The sequence below is a fragment of the Bufo gargarizans genome, chromosome 8 (genome assembly GCF_014858855.1).
Source record: "Bufo gargarizans isolate SCDJY-AF-19 chromosome 8, ASM1485885v1, whole genome shotgun sequence".
Lineage (NCBI taxonomy): Eukaryota > Metazoa > Chordata > Amphibia > Anura > Bufonidae > Bufo > Bufo gargarizans.
In genome coordinates this window covers 120,402,541-120,428,374 of record NC_058087.1, presented here as the reverse complement: position 1 = coordinate 120,428,374, position 25,834 = coordinate 120,402,541, and the positions used below count along the sequence as shown (strand labels likewise).

The following is a 25,834-nucleotide window of genomic DNA, read 5'->3' as shown; positions in this document are numbered from 1 at the left end:
GTACCAAAGCAAATTCGGATCCATGTTTTAAAATGGTTTTAAATATCAAATCCCGAAGTTATTCACCGAAGTCCCACAAGACTTTGGTGATAACTCTGTTCATCTTGCCTGAGCCCATACATTTGAATGCTATACGGAGACAAATCTCCATCAGTGGCGTAGCGTGGGGGCCGTTGCCCTGGGTGCAAAATTTTAGGGGGGGCGCCAGCAGGGCTGCACCGCCAATTATGCAAAGTGAGGCGATTACCCCAGGCAGCGTGGCCCTGCTCACAAGTGGGGGACGGCGGGAGGTCAAAGGGAGATGAGCGTTTCCATTGTGGAAGCGTTCATCCCCATAGTCATCTGTATCGCAGTCCTCAGAACAGCGATACAGATGGATGTGCTGCGGGGCAGGGGAGGGGTGTAGGCAGTAGGCAGGGTGTAGGCAGTGCGGGACACAGGCCAGATGAGCCGTACAGTGCGGGACACAGGCCAGAAGAGGCCTGCATCACATCGCTGCCATGGAGGCAAATATAAAAGTGTTTATTTTGGCACATTATTGGGGGGCACTGTGGGGGCATCTATGGGGGCACTTCTTACTGGCACAATATTGGGGCACTTTTTACTGGCACATTATTGGGGGCATCTACTGAGGCCACAAAGAAGGAGTATTTTATTTGGGGGGCTCTGTATAGGGGCATTTTATACTGGGGCACATTATGGTGGGTACTATGGGGAAGGGGAGAGAAGAGTACTATAAGGTCATCTACGGGGGCACTAAGAAGGGGTATTTTAAACTTGCAAATTATGGGGGAAACTAAGGGCATCTACTGGGGCACTATATATGGGGCATTTTATACTGGTACATTATGGGGGCACTAGGGGGAAGAGGAGCACTATGGGGGTATTTTATACTGGCACATTATGGGGGCAATATGGGGACATTAGCTCAACTGGGGCAATTAAAAGGGGGTATTTTTTGCCCTGTCACATTATAAGGAGAATTATTACTACTGGGGGGCATTATGGTGGGCTTAATTACTACTGGGGGTCTAGGGGGAACATGACTACTAGTATGGGCACTATGGGAGTATTATTACGCCTGGGGCACAGTGGGGACATGTTTGGGGCACTGTAGAAGCACTATTACTAACATGTGTGCTCTGGCAGAGAATTATTCCTATTGGTGGGACTTTTGGGAGCACTATTGCTGTGGGGGCAACATGGAACAGTATCAGCTTACCACAATTATTTTTGGGGGATGTTATGTTTACACTATTAGTGTCAGGGGCACTATTTGCTGGATGCAGTTATTTTAGGACACTGCATGGAAATAATTATTAAAGGGTACTATCTGCATGGTACTACTATTATCAGGGGTTTATCTGTTTCTGCAGTATAGTATTGGGGAGCACGGAAGCACAGTATTCGGGCGGTAGGATGATTTGTCCAGAAGATGGGAGGATTATGAAAAAAGTAGAAAAATACGATTTTTTTGTCAAACTGCAGAGACGAGAAATGGCAAAAAAATGATGGTCTGGTATTAAATGAGAAGATGAGGAAAGGAGACATCAATGGATGTTAGAGGTATGAGGCACTGTATTACCCTGTATGTTGTGTAGTGATGGAGGGTGGATATAGAATTTGGCCCACACTGTAGCAGCCTGGCCCCAGACTTGAGGTCACACTGAAATCTGGAGCCTCACACCCATCTACTACATTATCTGTACACAGAGAGTTATCACTGTGTTATCTGTGGTGTTACATAGGACTAGATGTGATATCTACTACATTATCTATAAAAAGGGGCCACAGGTTGGGGGGAGCAATACTTGGCTTGCCCTGGGTGCTGGCAACCCACGCTAAGCCACTGATCTCCATACAGCATTCAGACAAAGTTTTGACTTTGGATCTAGGATCTGACGCTCGATTCGCTGAACACTACATTTTCCTTTCTGTTCATCCAAAGAAGCAACTGACATCTAGGGTTAAAACCTGGTCCAATTTACTTTATGGTAACTAATGGCCTTAATTTTCAAACTACTCTGAAAACTTAAAGAAGAACTAAACTTTTGAATAATGTTTTGTTAAAATGCCCCTAATGCCATAATAACACTTTTTGTAATATACTTAATTAATGCTTTTTGCATTTTTATTAGCGTTTGCGCTTAAAATTAATCCTGGCATAGGCCATTGTTACAGGGTACCCATGTGCTATGCCAGCATTTAGTAAACCTCCAGGGGGCAGGGGCAGAAGCAGCAATATGTGCTCCCGTCTGTACTCCCTGTGCTGCGACCCCATTGAGAAACTGTGCACTCCTTTTATACAGGCCTATGCAAAGTGAATGGGAAGGAATGATCACTATCAGTGTCATTCCTTCCTTATTCAGTTCTTGATTATCGGTCACCCAACATTGATTACACAGGGAGATTTTCAGATGATAATCATCACAGGCTAGATATCAGGAATGAGGACTTGTTTCCAGTAATTGTGCAGTGTAACTGGGGCTTAAAGAGGTTGTGCAGGTTAAGTCATCAACATCAGATCTGATCAGCTGTTTGAGGAGAAGGCGCACGCAGCGCACACATGCTGTCTCCCGTCTGTCTTCCTGCCCGCTGCTGTAGGTCTATGGAACTACAGCAGCAGACAACTACAACCCAAAAATTATTGTATCTATCCCTTCCTCTACACCCCAAGTCAACTAAAATGCTAGCGCATGTCATCATCTCCCACTATACTACTGCAACATCCTCCCTTCTCACACTCTTGCACCCCTCCAAACCATCCTGAACTCTGCTGCGCAGTAAATCCACTTTTCCCCTCTGACAATACCTTGACTGACCACTCCTAACCAATACAGTACAGAATAATACAATACGACAAGGCGAACAACAACCTGTCCCCTTTTTACATTTCTGACCTACTCTCCCGATACATCCTCAAACAATCTCCGATCGCCACAACACCTGCTTCTTTGCCCTCCTCTAGTCAGCTGCTCATACTCTGGAACTCACTACTTCAGCACATCAGATTTCCTTCCCACATCCAGACTTCCTTAAAATCAACCTCTTCAGAAAAGCCTACAATTTACAATATTCCTGCGGCTACTACACAGATATATGAGAGCTTTCTCTACTTCCCAATTCTCTTGAAGACTGTATGTCCTTACAGACAGCGTCCTCTCCCCCTATGTACCAATCTGCCATGGTTATTGCAAAACGGAGCCGTCCTGACTTACAATATAGTCAATAAGAACGGATCCGTTTTCACTGACACAATATGGTGCAATTTAAAACGGATCCGCCTCCCGTTGACTTTCAGTGTAAGTCAAAACGGATCCGTTTGCATTTTGATTTTATTTATTTCTTCATTGTAATGCAAACGGATCCGTTCTGAACGGATACAAGCGTTTGCATTATGGGTGCGGATCCGTCTGTGCAGATACAAGACGGATCCGCACCTAAACGCAGGTGTGAAAGTAGCCTAAGTTACTCTTGTGTTTGCTGCAGGGATCGATCTCTGTGATCTTTGACGCTACTTGTTAGACACAGTTATTTAGGTGATCGATTCCTGTGTATATATTTGTATATGCCTCCATACATGGCTCTATTTTAGGGCACTGGCAGTAACCTCATTTGCCTTCAAGGTGATATGTACATATATGTTCACGCATGTCTATAGGACTTGTTTTTTTTTTTCTATTTTTATAATAGATGATATTATGCACATACGCACTTTTTTGCTGAGATTTAGACATTAGTCTTTTTCACAAGTGGATGGGATCATTCGAGTGACCAGTTGCTATACACGTGTATGTCTCGAACTGGTATTTTTGTCTTTGGTGCACTGGAAGCCTCTTTTTCGTATACATATACGTGTATACCAGCAAAAATGTGGATACTTGTGACATCTTTAACATGTAGGATAGGTCTCGTCCCATATGCGTGTATATATGTTTGGAGATATGTATTGTCTAATAAAGTATATGTATATTTTGCTACTATACCCATGTAGTCTCCGTTTATCCTTTGTTCGTGCACATTACTGTAGTTTATAGATAATTATTTATTTTTATTGAGATCACACTTATAAAAAATAAAAAAAAACACAATGCTAATTAAAATGGAAATTATACAATCATTAAAATCCCATATAACTCTACTTATAAATATAATTATACTCGTCCCAAAAAAATATACTCAATTGGTAGTTGTAAAGAAGAAAAACACTATCACTGAAGCCAACTACCTAAAACATAACTTTTAATGAAACATAATTAAGGGAGATCAACTGCGGACCAGGTAGGGGATTGATGCTTCTAAGGTGAGGGGGGGCAATGGGTCCCTAGTGTGTCCCTCAAGTTTTCCTGAGCCCAGAGATGCACCCAGATAGTAGGAGCACTCTGTCCCCGTGCCTAACCTACCTGTCCTTATAGCGCACTACAGGTGAAATGGAACCATATGGATGTCTGGGTCGTTTAAATTTGCAAAATACATTTAATAAATTACATTCCTTGTCCCAACGCATTTCCCCTTTTATTTCAAAGGTTCGTCAGGAGACAAAGGCAAAAAGAGAGCGTGTCACCACAGATATACAGCGACTCCAAAACAAAACCAAAATCAAACCAAAAACTGGAGCACCCCCAAGTCAGCACTCCACTATGAGGGAATCACATGATATAGTACAAAAGATGAACCACATGATACAATACAAGAGAAGAGAAGAACCAGTACAATACTCATCTGGCGGTGTAACTCCTCTCGGACCGACGGTATCCGGCTTGGGGGGCTCCAGGGGGCACTTAAGATGAGGCAACCGGAGGCCCCCTACCTGGTCCGCAGTTGCTCTCCCTTTTCTCTGTGTTTGTCTATGTCTTTATTAGTCCCCATGTCAGGGACTTTTATTTAATTATGTTTCATTAAAAGTTATGTTTTAGGTAGTTGGCTTCAGTGATAGTGTAAATATAATTATATATTCAAATATCCACACTTATTATTGTAGGTGAAGACATATGTGCATTAATTGCTGGATTGTTGTATCAATAATGGTTCTTTCACTTGGTTATTGTATCGGTATAGTTCTCCTACTTTAAATATCAAAAGTCACAGTATAATTGAGGGTTATATGTCCTTTAGTGGCAATTATAACATGAATGGCTTACACAGCTTGACCATTAAAACGATAGTTTGTTGGATAGGTCATTTGCATAACATCAATGAGCAATGTATGTACTGTGTGGCCAGTAAATCGTTGGAGCACTTTAGTTTGTGGTGTGCACCTATATTGTCACTTGTAAGGTTTGCATTTGTAAAGTGATGATAAAAACACCAGATATTGATGAAAATCTGTACTTTACCGCCTATGGAGACCGCGCTGGAGTATGTGCGTTTGTCTGCTGTCTGTGCCGGTGTTCTGTCAGAAAACCTTACCTCATCAAATTCCCTTACCCCACGTGACTTCCAGGGGTGTGCACCTCCGTGCAAGCACAGTACCACGGCACGGCGCCTCAGCGCAAGCACAGTACCAGGGTATGGGTAAGGTAAAATTACAGTGAGTGTTGACTCATGGACGCGCGCACGGACACCGTGCGTGCGCCCAACCATGCCCTGGTACTGCACTTGCGGAGGCACCGTGCCGTGATACTCCGCTTGCGCGGAGGCGCACACCCCCAGAAGTCACCTGGGGTAAGGGAATCTGTTAAGGTAAGGTTTTCTGACAGAACACCGGCACAGACAACAGATGAACGCACATACTCCAGCGCGATCTCCATAGGCGGTACAGAACACCGGTAAGATTCAGAGAGCGTCTCCCGTGGCGTCCCACGTGATCAGAAGCGAGCTCCTTGTAAGTATGCCGGGTCCTAGAGCAGGTTATGTTTCTCCAGTGTTAGATGTAGCAGTGCTCAGTCGGCACAATTCAATCTCTTGTGTTTGTTGCTGTGGCTAGTAGAAGATTTTTCTTAAGGTCACAAAGGATTTTTGTATGGATCATTTGGAGATCTGGTAAAACACTCGGTAACACTGACATGGAAAAGGATCTAGGAATTTTAATAAACAGCAAACTAAGCTGCAAAAACCAGTGTCAGGCAGCTGCTGCCAAGGCCAATAACATAATGGGTTGCATCAGAAGGGGCATAGATGCCCGTGATGAGAACATAGTCCTACCACTTTACAAATCATTAGTCAGACCACACATGGAGTACTGTGTACAGTTCTGGGCTCCTGTGAACAAAGCAGACATAGCAGAGCTGGAGAGGGTCCAGAGGAGGGCAACTAAAGTAATAACTAGAATGGGGCAACTACAGTACCCTGAAAGATTATCAAAATTAGGGTTATTCACTTTATAAAAAAGACAACTGAGGGGAGATCTAATTACTATGTACATATATCAGGGGTCAGTACACAGATCTATCCCATCATCTGTTTATCCCCAGGACTGTGACAAGGGGACATCCTCTGTGTCTGGAGGAAAGAAGGTTTGTACACAAACATAGAAGAGGATTCTTTACGGTAAGAGCAGTGAGACTATGGAACTCTCTGCCTGAGGAGGTGGTGATGGTGAGTACAATAAAGGAATTCAAGATGGGCCTGGATGTATTTCTGGAGCGTAATAATATTACAGGCTATAGCTACTAGAGAGGGGTCGTTGATCCAGGGAGTTATTCTGATTACCTGATTAGAGTCGGGAAGGGATTTTTTATTCCCCTAAAGTGAGGAAAATTGGCTTCTACCTCACAGGTTTTTTTGCCTTCCTCTGGATCAACTTGCAAGATGACAGGCCGAACTGGATGGACAAATGTCTTTTTTCGGCCTTATGTACTATGTTACTATGAGTCTCCTTCAGTGGCAAATCATACTTACAAAAACCTTGGTTTTATAAAAGCATTGATTAAAATCCAGGTGGAGTCTAGTTTGTACTAAAACATGGTAGGGATCCAGATATATACAGGAATTGTGTATATCAGTTGTACATATAAATTCCAGCATATGTGAATCTTCTTTTGTGGAATATAAACATACTGACTTGGCATGGTTTCCATATATCATGATATTAGAAAAAAACGCATTGTTTTTTGTTTGCGTTAATGTTGCGTGTTTATCTTTTCTTTGCATGAATGCTTATCCTTTAATGGAGAGCTTGTCTCAAGAGTGTTAAAATAGTGTAGATACAATTATTTTTTTTAAATAGTGTGGGTCCAATTGTATAAAAAAAAAATCTGAAGGCAGCAATGCAAAATAATATAATATAATATAATATTTGTTGATGATAAACAATTGCGCAGCTTTCAAATGAGGAGTAATTGAGATATGTGGGCCATCCAGGGAGAGGAATCAGCACTATATGACTATACGCCGATATCCCATCAATGGTCGGCGCACATACCGCTGTCTAGGTTAGATGAACCCAAAGATTTCAATTTCTGCATTCAAACCAGTAGGAATCAGTGTATCAAATTCATATATTCTCTTCGATTTGGCTCTAGACATTTGTGCTATATAGTCCCCCCCCCCCCTCCCCCCTCCATTGTTTTTTGATCTTTTCCAATGCTGTAAATAAAATATAGTTGGCTAGGGTCTCTGTGGTGGACTTCTGCAAAGTGTTTAGATACAGAGTGTTGACCGTAACCTTTTTTGAATTTTGCTATATGTTCAGCTACCCGTTTCTTTAGGGTGCGTTTAGTCCTGCCGATATATTGTTTTCTGCATGTACATTGCAACAGATATATTACACCAGATTATGAACAGGACAGATGTTCTTTAATTTCAAAATGATAATGCATTCTGAGTAGAGGAAATTGTCATAGTTTATTTTTGGAAAATTAAAAAAAAAAAACTGCGCCATAGCCAATTTTGTTTTATTTTATGCATTTTATTTTTATTTTGAAAGGTAGGGGCAATTTTAAATGCCCAAATTTGAAGCTTTAGTATATGCAATATGAGGTCTTAATTAATATTGCTCCAATTACTTTGTCCTTTAGCAAATGATGCCAGTGGTTATTGATGGTTTTCTCTATTTTTCTTATAATTCTCATGTTTTCATAGGTTTGTTTCTCTTTATGTTGTTTTATATAAAAGAATCTGATCTTTCCATTGACCTAACTTTATTCAAAGACGTTTCTTTTATCCCAACTGGATAATTTTTTTCAGTAAACTGTTGTTAATATTGTAGCTTCTATTTCAAACTGTGTCTTCAGTGCAATTCTGTTTGAGTCTTCTGAATTGTCTTGCAGGGATATTGATCAGCCATCTATGTAGATGGCAACTGGAAGATAACATGAAACTATTTTTTATTGTAGGCTTATAATACGTCTGACATACAAGTTTATTGTTTACTGTTTTTATGGTTAAGTCGAGAAATTCTACTTGAGATCTGCTTACCATACTTGTAAATTTTAGATTTCTATTATTGTTTTCTTGTAAAAAAGACAATAATTCTTGTTCAGGGACACGCCAGACGAAAAGGACATCATCAATATATCGGTGCCAAAGTACCAGATCCGCCCGCAGTATGGATTTTCCTTTTAGATTTGTATCTACATACTCAAGATTGGCTGTATTTGTTGTTGTGGTTAATATAGGATTTTTTTTATAAAATATTTTTTTAAACAAAGTCTGCAAATAAATTTTTCAATCCCAATATAAGTTGTGAATTTGTCCAATGGTGTGGTTGGTGCAAACTTTAGATCCTTATTTAAAAGTGACGTTTGGGCTTCTGTTAATGTGAATTGACTTAGGTTTACAATATTATCATTTCCTAGGGGCGTGTCCTGTGGTGTCTCTATAGGCTTCTTATTGTGTTTTCCTCTACATGTCTTCTTGTGTGTCTGTGCATTTGTGGTCGGTTGTCATAGTGTCTGAAGGGATATATGCAACTCCATTGTGTCTATACCATGTCTGAACTTCCTGTCTGTCTCATAAGTATCTGTTTCCTGTATATACTCACAGTTTGTGGGAAACAAAACTTAAGGTTCTACCATGGGCTATCTATTGTGTTACTGCAAAACTTATGTGTACTCACGCTATAGGTTTGGATGTCAAGGAAGCTCAACCTCCTCTATATCTATCACTTGCATGTTGCTAAATAAACCAGAGTGAATTTGAACAGACCCGTGTTTTGTTGTATCTGACAAGTTCATTCTCGTGGCGCCAGGAAAGACTTAATCCAAGCTGACCACCGAGGTTTGGTATCAGGGATACCTAGTGAAGAGACGAATTTCCTTACAGGGGCTCATGTCCGGGATCGAGAGGGTCATCCTCGGGTCCGGTGAGAAAGACATCAATTTTGTCCTCCGTCTGATCCGAGGGCACTGGCCACGCCTCGACCCAAGTAAGTTGAACCATCTACTCAAAAGACTTCGGCGGTCACTGTGTCAGGGACACAGGAGACAAGGCTCAGGGAGCCTAAGGTGATTATAAGGGACTCCGGGAGTCCACAGATAGATATAAGTGCACTTAAAGAAATACTGTTCAGGGAACAGAAGGTTACAAGCTTGGATTAACTCATATATATATATATATATATATATATATAGTATAAGTATCTTACTGACCGGGTGGTAAGTGTACGGTCACATCCCACTGTTATCGTCAAATTGATGTATTTTTGGGTTAACCACTGTTATTGTGTAAAATTGTATTGTGCCGTGGAGGATCGTTAGACGCCCCACTTCTTCGGCTAGGAGCAATCCGTTGAACCGGAGAACGTGAACGCAAGTGGCGGTCCAAAACAGCAATAGTCGATAAGGGTCCAAAGAGTATAGAGAGACATTAAGATACGAATCTGCTGATCAGTTGACAGGATTTTGTCGGAACCTTTACGGTTCAGTACAGCCAGTCCTGACAGGGATTGTCTCGCTTATTCTTTGAACCAAGAATATCAACATGGAAGGACAAGGGTCAAAAACCAATTACCCCAAACCTGAGACGGGAGAAACATGTAAAGTTTATGTTGCACGGTGTAGTCCCACAAATTACTTCCTAGTTAACCCATGGGTAGACAATTTGGCAGGATGTGATATTAATGGAGAATTTAAAGTTAAAACGTGAAAAAGAATGTTATAGAGAAAGTGTGGCCCCGGACAGCAGGTCGCCCGGCTGGCAACAGGGATGAAAATCTGTAAGAATCTGTGAAGTTAGAGCTTACAGACTGTGGACATCAGAACTCCTGTGATGTTGAAGTGAGTGAGAAAACAGAGCAGTGTCAGGAAGTTAATTGATGGCACTAGCAAGAAAGAAAGCTCCCCAATGTCTGCAATCAGAAAGGCGCTTGTGTTAAATGTTCAGAAATGAACTGGTTAAGTTTTGTTACCCTAATGATATGTGTGTGTTTAAATAGGGAAATAGGGAAGACCCATAGCCTGGTCAGTTAATGGATAAGTATTGTACCTAGTGTGAGATAAATTCACTTCCCCTGCATTAACAGAGAAACATTCCTAAGATAAGAGAAGCAGGCAAAGGAAAAGGGGGGAGGGAATCATGCAGAGTAAGTGATGTTAAATTTGTAACAACATTATACAAGACGAAGAATTGTTCAATAATGTTCTTTCTTCTTTCCCAAGCAGTGTAATGTGGGAATCTAGCTTTTAACAAAAATTATTATATATGTGCAACACTAAGACCAAGTGGCATATAAGATGATTTGGGTTTAACCAAATTACTGTATGATTATAACATGTATATTGTCTTCTTATAAGAGTTGATTAATCACAGAGTGAAGACCAGAAGACATTGGAAAACACAGCACAACAACAACATAGACCATCAGCAATTCTGGGTGTGGTGTGGCTATCTGTTTCCAGGAAAGCTGTGTTTGTCTGTGCTGCAAGTTTTGGGATGAAACAAAGAAAACTGTGTGGCTGGGTTGGAAGACATAAATGATTCAGTGGAATGTGAATGGGTGTGGCTTTGAGTTGTAGTTGGGTCGAAAATGTGTGAAAACTGATGGATGTTTTTAGCAGAGCTGTGTATGCAATTCATATTTTATGTATTAGGGTGTGGTTATGAGCTGTTTGTGAAAATCAGTACATGAAAATGTGAATGTGTATGGAGTACAATATTGGTTTTCATATAATATGCACATTGAGAATTTTATTTTTCTTGGACGTTTTGGGGTTTTTATTGGTGCCAACAGTGTTGATCGAGCTGTACATTTTTTGTAGTCAATGAAAAGTTTTTTATGGGCCCTTTCTGTGTTCATGTCTGTATTGTCTGATTTGTTTCAATGTTTGTTTCAATGTTTGAAGTGACGTGTTACATGTTAAGTGCTGTGCTTAACATCAGAGCTCTGTTCTTATGGACAGCTGGGACACTACTGACGGACAGAAGGAGGACCACAGTGTCCGACTAAAAGGGGTGGACTTAGATGACTGAGAGTGGGAGGAAGGAGAGTAGGATTCATGGTAGATAGCGGTGAAACCTCAAGTGTGTTAAGTAAAGATTTGTACAAAGGACCATTGAGAAAATCTGAGCCTTCTATGGGAATTAATGGGGTTTTGAAAAAAAAAAAAAAAAAAATTCAAAACTGACTCACTACCACTCTCGAGACCATGGACAGGGAATGCATCACAGATCATGTATTCAGCATTATACCAGATTGCCCAGTCAGTTAGTCTGTTAGGGAGAGATTTGTTCATTAAGCTTGACTTGCAGGTATCAGCAAAGAATCAGGGCATAAGAGTACAGTCAGACCTCATTCCAATCTCTACACCCGTACCACTGATTCTTGCAAACATACAGGACCACCCAGAACCTAAAAACATTAACCCTGCATTATGGTCTTCAAATGAATATGACACGGGGCTCATAGATTGCACACCTTACAAAGCTACTGTGAAACCAGGTGTCATCTCAGTGTTCCAGAAACAATACCCGTTGTCCACAGAGAAAAATTTAGGGCTTAAGGCCAATGATCGGGAAATTTTTAAAGAAGGGCATTTTTTAAGAGGGGATTTCACCCTTCAGCACTCCCATAAATCCTGTGGCAAAAGCAGATGGTTCAGTGTAGGATTTAGAGGCCATCAACAACATCATTGTGCCTATAGCCCCTGTTGTACCTGATGTCACCCAATTATTATATGCCATTCCAGCAGACGCTGTTTGGTCCAGTGTGATAGATCTGAAAAATGCATTATTTTCTATCCCAGTTGACAAGAAGACCAGACTACTTTTTGCTTTTTCCTTTGAGGGACGTCAACTGACCTGGTGCAGAATGCCTCAGGGATATGTTGATTCTCCTGTAGTGTACAGCATAGTCCTCAAAGTCACGTTAAAACCATGGTACCCCCCCCCCCCCCCCAAGGTTCTGTACTGCTGCAATATGTCGATGATTTGTAACTGTGTAGCATATCAGCGGAGGCCAGAATTCTGGTTGTCAGGATGTGGTCACAAAGTGGCACTTAAGAAAATGCAATGGTGTAAAATGCAGGTTAAATACTTGGGCTTTGTCCTCACAAAAGGTGAAAGAAGAATCAGCACAGAAAGAGTCCAGTCTATTGCAGGCCTGGTCACCCCGCACACCAAGAAAGAAATGTTATCTTTCCTTGGTATGATAAACTACTGTAGACAATGGATTCCTGATTGCTCCTATTATGACAATGTTTTGAGGCAAGCCACTCTGGAAGAAAATCCAGATCTGATTAAATGGTCTTCTGAAATGTACAATGCATTTGATTATCTGAAATGTTCATTCATGTCGAGTTCAGGGCTGGGCCTCCCTGACTATAATATGCCCTTCCACATGTTTGCACGGCAAAATTGTAAAACTATGGCGGGTGTACTGACATAAGAACACGGAGGCAAGTTGCGTCCTTGTGTATTTTTCTCAAAGGTAATGCCCACCCCTGTTCAGGGGATGCCGGCATGTCTACGTTCTCTTAAAGCCTGTGCTATGATGGTAGAGTTGGCAACTCCTTTCACAGTGTGACATTACACCATTTTGCACACCACTCATGATGTTGTAGGCCTACTCAAGGGCATCCACACTCAACACAGCAGGCAGCTGAGCTCATTGCACTCACTAGAACATGTATTCTACATGCTGACAGACCTGTCACCATCTATACTGATAGTAGGTACGCACATGGGGTAGTGTGGGACCATGGTATGATTTAGCAGAGGAGAGGATTCACGGCAGCAGATGGTAAGGATCATGTCTCACAGGGCAATGCGCTGGCAGATAAGGTGGCGAAACGAGTGGCCAAATGCAACCCCACAGTTCCGTGTAACCATTGGGAGATGCCATGTCTGGCACCTCCAACCCCTGAGATGTTGCAAATGCTGATCTTCAAAGTTATGCCACTGAACAGGAACAGCAAGCCTGGTGTTATCCAGTATTGCAGAAAAATCCTAAAACAGGATTAATCTGCAAAGAGGGGAAGCCATGCATTCCCCAACACAGTGCTTCCATCCCAACACAGTGCTTCCATCTTAATAGCACATTTCCACAGAGTAGGACATAACAGCATTGAGATACTAATGGGTAGGCCTTTCCCCACACCGTGGGCAAAACGCCCCCTGGTAGTGCAGGAAGGGGACTTGGACCTGATCAGAGATGAGTATGTTACTAATCTGATCAAGGTCCTCAGTAGAACTGAAGAAAAAGTCACTTGTAAGTCTCCTTCTCTTTCACAGGAACCAACCCATCCATTCCGGGTAGGCGACCAGGTGATGGTCAAGATCTTAAAGAAGGTAAAGGAACTAGGAAGCTTCACCTAAGGACTACCCACCGAGGTAGTCGCGATCACCAGAACAGCAGTCCTCACTGAACAGTCACCCACGTGGATCCACGCCACAAGGATTAAGCTGGTAAAGAAAAGAGAGGTACTAACGGAGGCAGAAAGCCTTGACCTTGAAGAGGACACAAACGGGGGCAGACAGCCCCGACCCCCAACTGGGCAAAGTTCTTCCCGAATTTTGGCAGTTGATTGACAAGGATGACACCTCTGATCACGCTGACAATGATCTTATTGACTTTTCTGAGTCAAGCAGAGGTGGAAATAACTAAGTGACATTACTACACTCTGGTATAACTCATCGAACACCCACGTTCCCATATATACCTTTTGTCTGTGTGATTTTATGCCATGTAGGATCTATAGTCTGAGTAGGGGGGAATACTCCCATAAGGCAACTACACCTGCTATAAGGGAGGAGATGAAGGTGTGAATCGGCAACCCCTGCCCCAAACAGCCAGTACTCTGATCCAACCTACAGGATACATTTCTCTTTCAAAAATAGGAGTACTAAAATATTATCGCGTACATACCCTATGCTGCGATTTGTAGTACACATCCCCCACTGCCGGTCAGTGCCAGATTTGAGCACTGATGATAATGCGATTCACTTTGGATCCCATCTGCATACTTCAATTTGCTCCATGCGGTGGATGACAGCGCTACCTACGGCTGACCCCCCTGCTTTACCCTGCTGGCAGTAGTACAATAACAATAAAAATACAGCATGAGATGTGAATATAAAGATAAGACGGCTCGAACAAGTCCCCTTCTTGACATATAAAGATGGTCAATATTTAAACATATAAACACATCTCCACTCTAACCTGCAAATACACAAACCATACAGATAGAAATCAGCAAACATACAACAATTAACTTTTTACCTCCAATGTCAGTCAGGCAGACATGGGCGTTTCTATCTGACATCACTAGTAACGTCACGCATACTAGCTCCCCGCCCACAAAACCACTGGCCTGCGTGCCAAAATACTGTTTAAAAGACGATCTTTTGACATTACTCAGTATATGCCATTATTATCCTGATGAAGAGGACTGTGCGCCCTTGAAACGCGTTGACTAAAGAATAAAAATCTACCTTCTTTTATACAAAATTACGCGGAACATTGCCTCCTGTTTTCAGCGCTGTTAAAAAAGGTTCAGAAAAAATCACTATTTCCTATCTCCAATACTTTATCTCTCTTGCCGCATCTGGGGCAGAGAAAAGGAACCTTGGCAGCAGTACAGGACCCCGCACGCTGGACGGGAGAATACCAGCATAAGCATCATACAGTTGTTGTGGCTTTACACAACAATAAATGGTAAGCGCTTCTTGTATATAGTGCCATATAAACTGTCATACAGCCACACACACGAGGCGCGGCCTCCTGTCTCCTTTTTCTTCTCTCTTTCTTTGTTGTTGGTTGAGGTGTACAGTGTCTGTTTGAGATTGTAATCGTGATTTCTCATGTGTGTACGCGCCTGTCTGGCGTGGCCCTGAATAAGAATTATCGTCTTTTTTACAAGAAATCAACAACAATAGAAATCTAAATTTACAAGTATGGTAAGCAGAGCTCAAGTAGAATTTCTCGACTTAACCATAAAAACAGTAAACAATAAACTTGTATGTCAGACGTAGTATAAGCCTACAATGAAAAATAGTTTCATGTTATCTTCCAGTTGCCATCTACATAGATGGCTGATCAATATCCCTACAAGCCAATTCAGAAAAATCTAGCGGAATTGCACTGAAGACACAGTTTGAAATAGAAGCTACAAAATTAACACAACAGCTTACTAAAAAAAATAATAGAAACGTCTTTGAATAAAGTTAGGTCAATGGAAAAGTCAGATTTTTTTTTATAAAACAACATAAAGAGGAACAAACCTATGAAAACATGAGAATTATATACCGTTTCAAGTACAACAAAAGTAGAGAAAATCATCAATAACCACTGGCATCATTTGCTAAAGGACAAAGTAATTGGAGCAATATTAACGCCAAAACCTCATATTCATATACTAGAGGTTCAAATTTGGGCATTAAAATTGCCTCTACCATTAAAAATAAAAATAAAATGTATAAAATAAAACAAAATTGGCTATCCTGTAGTAACTCAAAGTTACCAATTTTCCAAAATAAACTATGACAATTTCCTCTACTCAGAATGCATTATCATTTTGAAATTAAAGAACATCTGTCCTGTTCATCATCTGGTGTAATATATCTGTTACAATGTACATGCAGAAAACAATATATCGGCAGGTCTAAACACACCCTAAACAAACGGGTAGCTGAACATATAGCAAAATTCAAAAAAGGTTACGATCAACACTCTGTATCTAAACACTTTGCAGAAGTCCACCACAGAGACCCTAGCCAACTATATTTTATTTACAGCACTGGAAAAGATTTTAAAAAAACTATGGCGGGGGAAGGGGGGGACTATATAGCACAAATGTCTAGAGCCAAATCGAAGAGAATATATGAATTTGATACACTGATTCCTACTGGTTTGAATGCAGAAATTGAAATCTTTGGGTTCATCTAACCTAGACAGCGGTATGTGCGCCGACCATTGATGGGATATCGGCGTATAGTCATATAGTGCCGATTCCTCTCCCTGGTTGGCCCACATTTCTCGATTACTCCTCATTTGAAAGCTGCGCAATTGTTTATCATCAACAAACCAAAGACTTTGTACAGAATAATACATTTCTATGATTTTTATATTTTTTTGCATTACTGGCTTCACTTTTTTTTTTATAATTGGACCCACACTATTTAAAAAATAATAATTGTATCTACACTATTTTAACACTCTTGAGACAAGCTCTCCATTAAAGGATAAGCATTCATGCAAAGAAAAGATAAACACGCAACATTAACGCAAACAAAAAAACAATGCGTTTTTTTCTAATATCATGATATATGGAAACCATGCCAAGTCAGTATGTTTATAATCCACAAAAGAAGATTCACATATGCTGGAATTTATATGTACAACTGATATACACAATTCCTGTATATATCTGGATCCCTACCATGTTTTAGTACAAACTAGACTCCACCTGGATTTTAATCAAATGATTTTATAAAACCAAGGTTTTTGTAAGTATGATTTACCACTGAAGAAGGAGACTCAGATCTCCGAAACGCGTCTGGTGATCCATATAAAATACTTCTACTAGCCACAGCAACAAACACAAGAGATTGAATTGTACTGCCTGCGCACCGCTACATCTAACACTGGAGAAACATAACCTGCTCTAGGACCCAGCATACTTACAAGGAGCTTGCTTCCTGATCACGTGGGACGCCACGGTGAACGCTCTCTGAATCTGACCGACACAGACAGCAGACGAACGCAGCGCAGTCTCCAAAGGCGGTAAAGTACCGATTTTCATCAATATCGGGTGTTATTATCACTTTACAAATGCAAACCTTACAAGTGACAATATAGGTGCACACCACAAACTAAAGTGCTCCAACGATTTACTGGCCACACAGTTAATCATTTGCATAACATCAATGAGCAATTTACCTATTGTGAGACAGTGACAGGTCTCACGCAGGGTAGAGGCAAGGAAGGGGTGGATAGTTTGGTCCACACCCCTATTCCACCACAGGCGAGACCAGCTGGAAGTAATCAGGCTGGCATAAAGCACCTCCCAGGGTGTCAGCAAGGGGGGAGTGTGTTACCTGTGGACAGAGGCATGGAGGCTTTGTGTGGTCCAAGCCAGGAGGGCTGAGAGACCACAATTCCCCAAGAGACACTGGACTGCAGAAGGCTGTGGGACGTTGGCTCAGAAAGCCGCATGTGTTCACAGGGTGTGAACAGGGACTTAGGCGAGTCGGGGATCTGTTTGTTTAGTTAGAGCCCAGACGGGCGAGTGTTTATTATTTTATGTTATTGTTTATGTTTATGTTTATGCGGATGTGCCGCTATAAAGCGCCGTGTTTGGATCTTAACTACCTCAGTTCCCCTAGCTTAAACACCCTTAATGACCAGACCACTTTTTACAATTCTGCACTACACTACTTTCACCGTTTATTGCTCGGTCATGCAACTTACCACCCAAATGAATTTTACCTCCTTTTCTTCTCACTAATAGAGCTTTCATTTGGTGGTATTTCATTGATGCTGACATTTTAACTTTTTTTGTTATTAATCAAAATTTACCTAAATTTTTGCAAAAAAATGACATTTTTCACTTTCTATAAATTTCTATAAAAATTTTTCTCTAAATTTATTGTTCTACATGTCTTTGATAAAAAAGAAAATGTTTGGGTAAAAGTTATAGCGTTTACAAACTATGGTACAAAAATGTGAATTTCCGCTTTTTGAAGCAGCTCTGACTTTCTGAGCACCTGTCATGTTTCCTGAGGTTCTACAATGCCCAGACAGTAGAAAAACCCCACAAATGACCCCATTTTGAAAAGTAGACACCCTAAGGTATTCGCTGATGGGCATAGTGAGTTCAAAGAACTTTTTATTTTTTGTCACATGTTAGCGGAAAATTATGATTTTATTTTTTTTGTCCATACAAAGTCTCATATTCCACTAACTTGTAACAAAAAATAAAAACTTCCATAAACTCACTATGCCCATCACGAAATACCTTGGGGTGTCTTCTTTCCAAAATGGGGTAACTTGTGGGGTAGTTATACTGCCCTGGCATTTTAGGGGCCCTAATGCGCGAGAAGTAGTTTGAAATCAAAATGTGTAAAAAATGCCCAAGTCAATTTTTCCATTTTTTTTATACAAAGTTGTCATTATAGAGAGATATTTCTCTCACCCAGCATGGGTATATGTAAAAAGACACCCCAAAACACATTGCCCAACTTCTCCTGAGTACGGCAAAACCACTTTTTTGCAGCCTAGATGTGCAAAGGGGCCCAAATTCCTTTTAGGAGGGCATTTTTAGACATTTGGATCCCAGACTTCTTCTCACGCTTTAGGGCCCCTAAAATGCCAGGGCAGTATAAATACCCACGTGACCCCAATATTTTCATAGAATATTTTTTTTTTTTTTGGCACAAGTTAGCGGAAATTGATTTTATTTTTTTCTCACAAAGTCTCCCTTTCCGCTAACTTGTGACAAAAAATGCAATCTTTCATGGACTCACTATGCCCCTCAGCGAATACCTTGGGGTGTCTTCTTTCCGAAATGAGGTCATTTGTGCCCTGGCATTTTAGGGGCCCTAAAGCATGAGAAGAAGTGTACGCATTTGGATTCTGTGAGGGGTATGGTGAGTTCATGTGAGATTTTATTTTTTGTCACAAGTTAGTGGAATATGAGACTTTGTAAGAAAAAAATAAATAAAAAATAAATCAATTTCCGCTAACTTGTGCCAAAAAAATGTCTGAATGGAGCCTTAAAGGGGGGTGATCAAATTACAGGGGGGTGATCAAGGGAGTCTATATGGGGTGATCACCACCCTGTCATTGATCACCCCCCTGTAAGGCTCCATTCAGACGTCCGTATGTGCTTTGTGGATCCGCGGTGTCCATGTTTTGCGGATCCACAAAACATATACGGACGTCTGAATGGAGCCTTACAGGGGGGTGATCAATGACAGGGGGGTGATTACCCCATATAGACTCCCTGATCACCCCCCTGTAAGGCTCCATTCAGAGGTCCGTATGTGTTTTGCGGATCCACGGATCGGATCCGCAAAACACATAAGGACGTCTGAATGGAGCCTTACAGGGGGGTGATCAGGGAGTCTATATGGGGTGATCACCCCCCTGTCATTGATCACCCCCCTGTAAGGCTCCATTCACACGTCCGTATGTGTTTGCAGATCCGATCCATGGATCCGTAAAACACATACGGACGTCTGAATGGAGCCTGACAGGGGGGTGATCAGGGAGTCTATATGGGGTGATCAGGGGTTCATAAGGGGTTAATAAGTGACAGGGGGGTGTAGTGTGGTGTGGTGCTTGGTGCTACTTATTACAGACCTGCCTGTGTCCTCTGGTGGTCGATCCAAGCAAAAGGGACCACCAGAGGACCAGGTAGCAGGTATATTAGACGCTGTTATCAAAACAGCGTCTAATATACCTGTTAGGGGTTTAAAAAAAAAATAACGCATTTACAGCCTGCCAGCGAACGATCGCCGCTGGCAGGCTGTAGATCCACTCGCTTACCTGCAGTTCCTGTGAACGCGCGCGCCTGTGTGCGCACGTTCACAGGAAATCTCGCGTCTCGCCAGATGACTCTGCCTGAGTGAGCCGCCTCCGGAACGCGATCCTGAGTTAGGCGGTCTGGAGGCGGTTAAACTTGGTGTCCTGAAGATATCTGTGAGAATGACCCCCGAAAGAGAGCTAATCCCCTACACCAGGGATGTCAAACTCGTGGCCCTCCAGCTGTTGCAAAACTACAACTCCCATCATGCCTGGGCATACTACAGCTATCAGGGAATGATGGGAGTTGTAGTTTTGCAACATCTGGAGGGCCATGAGTTTGACATCCATGCCCTACACTATCCAACAAACTTTTATTTTAAAGGTCAGGCTGTGTAAGTTATTCAGGTTATAATACATTGCCACTAAAGGACATATAACCCTCAATTATACTGTGATTCTTGATATTGAAAGTAGGAGAACTATACCGATATAATAACCAAGTGAAAGAACCATTATTGATACAACAATCCAGCAATTAACGCACATATGTCTTCACCTACAATAATAAGTGTGGATATAATTATATTTATAAGTAGAGTTATATGGGATTATAATGATTGTATAATTTCCATTTTAATTAGCATTGTGTTTTTATTATTTTTTTATAATAAAAGTGTGATCTCAATAAAAATAAATAATTATCTATACACTATACAGCATTGTGTTCTTGGTCACCTCCCTTACCAATGCCCTTCTCCCCCAATTACTTAGTTTGGTGGGGCAGCCAGCTCTAGGAATAGTCCAGGTTGCTCCCTTGTAGATTGTAAGCTCTTACGGGCAGGGTCGTCTCCCCCTCTGTACAAGTCTATTAATGGCTTCTTATTGTATTTGTATTTTTATATTATGTATGTGTAACCACCTCTTGATGTACAGCACCATGAATTAATGGTGTTTTCAAATAAATAATAATTTCTTCCATTTAAGAATTATGGAGACCACTGTGCTCTTAGGAACTTACAGTGCATCAGAAAACTTGTTGTATGCTTCTCCAGATCTGTGCCTCCATGCATTCCTGTCTCTGATCTCCACAGGCAGTTTTTTCCCTCATGGCTTGGTTTTTACTCTCATTTGCAGAGGTATGTCTTTCCAAATCATGTCCAATCAACAGAATTTACTATAGGTGGACTCCAATCAAGGTGTAGAAACATTTCAAAGATGGTCAAAAGAAATGGGAGGCCACCAGAGCTAAATTCCAAGTGATATCGCAAAAGGGCTGAATACTTACGCCTATCCAAATTTTAGTTTTTCTTTTTTAAATTAGAAATTAGCAATAACTTCTAAAAATGGTGTACTGACTACAAATTGTTGGGGGAGAACTTGGTTTATTTTATTTTGGCACAACACCACAACTTAACAAAATGTTCTGCAGATTTACCTAGAGAGTGCACCCTATTGGTTGATGTACTGCAATCTGCACTGAGGGAGAAACTAGCCCACTGCTTTTATAGCTGACTGGCATTACTTTATCTCCTGATGTATATTGTGCTTTATCCTGCAGTCTTTGTCTTACTTTTTTGAATATCTGATATGGTTAAATTGTTAAAACCTTTTCACAGCACAGTATGTTCCACCAAATTTAAATAACAGATTTCAGGTTTGTTATCTTATGAATTAGGTTCCAACACCAAACTTACTTCTTTCTTTATGCTTTTTATTTATTTTAGAAACTTTTGTTGCATGTGTTGTGGCCATATACCGTATTTCCTGCACTATAAGATGCACCGGAACATAATACACGATTATGTTTTAGATGGAGGAAAAGAAAATACGTTATTGAGCCAAATTGTGTGGGTGTTTTGCAGATCCATGGGTTTGTGGACCACAAAACAGTTACAGATAGTTGTGTGCATGGGGCATAAACTGTGTCCGTTGCCAAAGCAGCCCAGGCAAAGGACCCTAGACAGGAAACTGGGATGTGAACAGGAATGTTGGGGAGTGTGCCCTCATGTCACAGGAGAATCACCCTCAATTCAGCTCCCTTGTCATATATCAGCTACTTCCCCCTATGAAGTACTACTGCTAGAATGTGCTGCTGTTGTGCAGCCTTCAGAGCATTTATAACAGGGTCAGGAAGTGGACTTAGTCAGGGGAAGTAGCTGTGCCTTCTGCAACTGCACAATTCCAGCACTGTGTGAATGCCTCTGCCAGACTGCCATTGCCTCACAGGATCTGCAGCCACTGCCCGTCTGAGAACTTCCGTAATCTGAAAGGAGCGACAGGGACAGGCCGGATACCAGAACACAAACAGTGCAGGCTGCAGCTAGGCCACAGCAGGGCCAAGGCATACTTGCTTGGTGCGGAGGAGAAGGGGCTGTCAGGTGAAGTGACCTCTCTTCTTCAGCTTCACTTTCCCCATTCTCCTATTACCAGATTGTAGAGTAGTGTTGCAGCCCACTGTATTGCAGCAGAGTGTAGTGGGCGGCGGGGCCAGGAGCTCTAATCCATGCATATCAAATGCATGTACAGTTTGTATGTTGTGGTGGCTTGGGCGGCTATGGGCCTGTTACAGACGTACCGAGACATACGGACGTCCCTGCGACAGTGATTAGCAGGAGATCTTTGAGACTGGCAACAAGTGGTTTGATTTGACATGTTTATCTTGTGGATCAATAGGCGCCAGTGTTGTTTCTGGTACTGGCCACACCCTTAACCTCCAGGTGTTGCTATTGTGATCATTTAACTTTCCCTATTTATAGTTGTTTCTCCTACAATGCTGTGCGGTTTATAGCTTCAGTTGGACCTGTGGATAGCTGGTGTTTGGATCTTGGCTGAGTTCCTGGTGCTGCCATAGCTTCTTGGAAGTTAAGGGTTACCTTTCCCTTTGTTAGGCCTTATGGAGACTCCCATTCATTCTTCCTTTTGGAGGAACAGGATGTCTCTTTCCTACCATTAGTACCAGGGTACTTTAGGTTTTAGAGATTCAGCGGAAGGCAGCAGCTAAGCTGGGCAAGTATGCCCGTAATACAGCCTCAACCCCAGCAAAGAATAGCAGTGGCAACAGACACAACTCTCCCACAGATTCGGAGGAAGAAGATACCGCTGCAGGCGCTGCACCCAGGCATGTCTCTGGCATAAGTGACTCCCTGCTAACTTATAAAGACAGAGCTGAGTTGGATGCAGATATGGAGCCAGAAGAACCCACTCTGAAAGACGTCCTGCGAGCCATCACTAAGTGCAGTAAGTCCTTAACTGCTCTTACAATGCAAGTAGGTACTATTAAAGAGGACGTGTCTATAGTGCGCCATGATTTAAAACGGTTGGCGTAGCGTACCACTGCTTTAGAAGGCCACATGGGGGATCTGGAGGATGCCATACCACCTCTAAGAAGGGAAACAAGTGAGCATGCCCGCAAGCTAGATGTTATTGTGGCCAAACAGGACGATTTGGAAAACCATCTATGCAGAAATAATGTGCGTATAGCGGGAGTAGCGGAAAAAGTGGAAGGGCCGAACCCTATTGACTTCTTTGAAAATTGGATTAAAGAGCTTTTTTGGGCTTGAATCTCTTACTTGCTTTTTGCAGTAGAAAAAGCGCATCGGGTCCCGACCCGACCGTTACCACCGGGAGCCCCACCCAGACCAGTGCTCATGAAAATACTTCACTATAAAGATCGGGACATTATCCTCAGAAGAGCTTGTGAAATGCCTGCAATGTCTATCAACGGCCAGAAGGTGTCACTCTTTCCCGATTATTCTCTGGATGTCCAGAAAAGAAGGGCAAAATTCCTGGATATAAAGCGTTGCCTGCGAGGTCTCAACTTGTCCTATTCTATGCTTTATCCGGCAAAATTGAGAGTAGTTGCCTTTGGGACTACCACATTTTTTGAAGACCCAAGAGAAGCGGTGTGATGGCTGGATCGTCATGAGCGACAACTCCGCGCGGCGGAACCACAGGCAGACGGGGACTGAACCATCTCCTCTTCTGATTACCGTTGAATACTTGAGTATACTGCACTGAATGCATCCATGAGAACGTGCACCTGAATGTTTGTGCTGCTATGTACTAGAGTTTCCATTTTTAGTTGCACTGTTTATCCCTTTCTAACAAAAAATAACAGGGATCCATAGAAGTTATATAATATAGATAGGTTTGAGATTATATTGAAATTGCATAGTCCGAGGGGGTGATCACGGTGAGTCCGTGGACTTTACAGACCCCAATGATTGCAGATTCTATTTTTATTGTTCCGTGTTACATGGTTCAGAGTTAAGCTTACTACGGCTCCCCTCACCGGGTAGCCAACTACGGGCTGGGCCCGGTAGTAGTGATGGGTTTTGGTTATTGATCCCACGGTCCTGTCATGGGAGTTGTTGCAGGGACCTGTTGGCACGGCCGATATCCATCCTTTGATTCTAACTGTTTACATGGGGTAGGGATGGGGGGGGTTCCAAGGGTCGCAGTTGGGGAAACTCGGGTTCTTAGGCTCCTTTCACACTTGCGCTCGTCGGTCCGCTCGTGAGCTCCGTTTGAAGGAGCTCACGAGCGGACCCGAACGCCTCCGTCCAGCTCTGATGCAGTCTGAATGGAGCGGATCCGCTCAGACTGCATCAGTCTGGCGGCGTTCAGCCTCCGCTCCGCTCGCCTCCGCACGGACAGGCGGACACCTGAACGCTGCTTGCAGCGTTCAGCTGTCCGCCTGGCCGTGCGGAGGCGTGCGGATCCGTTCAGACATACAATGTAAGTCAATGGGAACGGATCCGCTTGAAGATGAGCCCATATGGCTCAATCTTCAAGCGGATCCGTCCCCCATTGACTTTACATTGAAAGTCTGAACGGATCCGCTCAGGCATCTTGCGCACTTAGAAATTTTTCTAAGTTATTAATGCAGACGGATCCGTACTGAACGGAGCCTCCGTCTGCATTAATATGATCGGATCCGTTCAGAACGGATCCGATCAAGCGCAAGTGTGAAAGTAGCCTTAAGAAGTAATTAGTCACTTGCTGATGTTTGATGACTATGGCTAGTTCCATAAATCTTCAGAGCTGGAATGTGAGAGGGATCAAGGACACCGACAAAAGAAAAGCAGTTTTAGACAATGTACGACAGCACCAGCCTTTAATATGTTGTTCGCCAGAAACTCACTTGCACTCCTCTGACACTCATTTGCTCACTCCTTTCTGGGCTAGACACAGCTTCCATGCTACGTATTTGTCATACGCCAGGGGAGTGAGCATTTTGGTTCATAAAAATATTCCATTTACCTGCATCAATAAAAGAATTGATGAGGAAGGGAGATATATATATATATATTTACACTGCACTTTATTTAATGTTGAATGTGTTCTTAGGCTATTTTCACACTAGCGTTCGGGGCTCCGCTTGTGAGTTCCGTTTAAAGGCTCTCACAAGCGGCCCCCGAACGGATCCGTACGGCCCCAATGCATTCTGAGTGGATGCGGATCCGCTCAGAATGCATCAGTCTGGCACCGTTTGTCCTCCCCTCCGCTCAGCAGGCAAACAATGTAAGTCAATGGGGACGGATCCGTTTGAAGTTGACACAATAGGGCTCAATTTTCAAACTGATCCGTGCCCCATTGACTTTCATTGGATCAGTTTGCATTATCATGAACAATGCAAACGGATCCGTTCTGAAAGGATCTAAGCGTTTGCATTATAGGTGCGGATCCGTCTGTGCAGATACCAGACGGATCCACACCTAAACGCAGGTGTGAAAGTAGACTTATAGGGATCTATATCCCCCCCCACCCTACTCTCCGCTGCTAATAAGGAAGGTGATCTCCTTTATTGCGAACTTGCCACAGGTTCCCACTCTACTTTTTGGTGACTTTAATACTGTTCCCTGTCCGAAACTAGACAAGCTCAGCGAGACCTCTAGTGTGATTAATGAGCGTATTACTCCCTTCACACGGTTAATACAGGAGGCGGCGCTTTTTGACTTCTGGAGACTGAGAAACCCGGATGCGAAACAG

At 42.4% G+C, this 25,834-nt stretch overlaps 1 protein-coding gene and 1 long non-coding RNA gene across 4 annotated transcripts in view; one reads left to right on the top strand and one right to left on the bottom strand.

Moving 5' to 3' along the window:
• Positions 1-25,834, bottom strand: part of DNAH7 (dynein axonemal heavy chain 7) — a 518,555-nt gene that overhangs the window by 417,987 nt on the left and 74,734 nt on the right. Inside the window, exon 1 of one of the 2 annotated variants that reach the window (XM_044302716.1) lies at positions 5,337-5,385. The exons of the other annotated variant lie outside the window; for it this stretch is intronic. The gene's annotated coding sequence lies outside the window, so the exon portion shown is untranslated. Of the gene's footprint in view, positions 1-5,336; positions 5,386-25,834 lie in introns of those variants that run through there. 2 annotated transcript variants of the gene reach the window in all.
• Positions 17,058-25,834, top strand: part of LOC122944444 — a 67,413-nt gene continuing 58,636 nt past the window's right edge. The window contains exon 1 of one of the 2 annotated variants that reach the window (XR_006391017.1): positions 17,058-17,098. This is a non-coding gene — a long non-coding RNA (uncharacterized LOC122944444). The remainder of the gene's footprint in view (positions 17,099-25,834) is intronic. The other variant, XR_006391016.1, reaches the window with a different exon arrangement.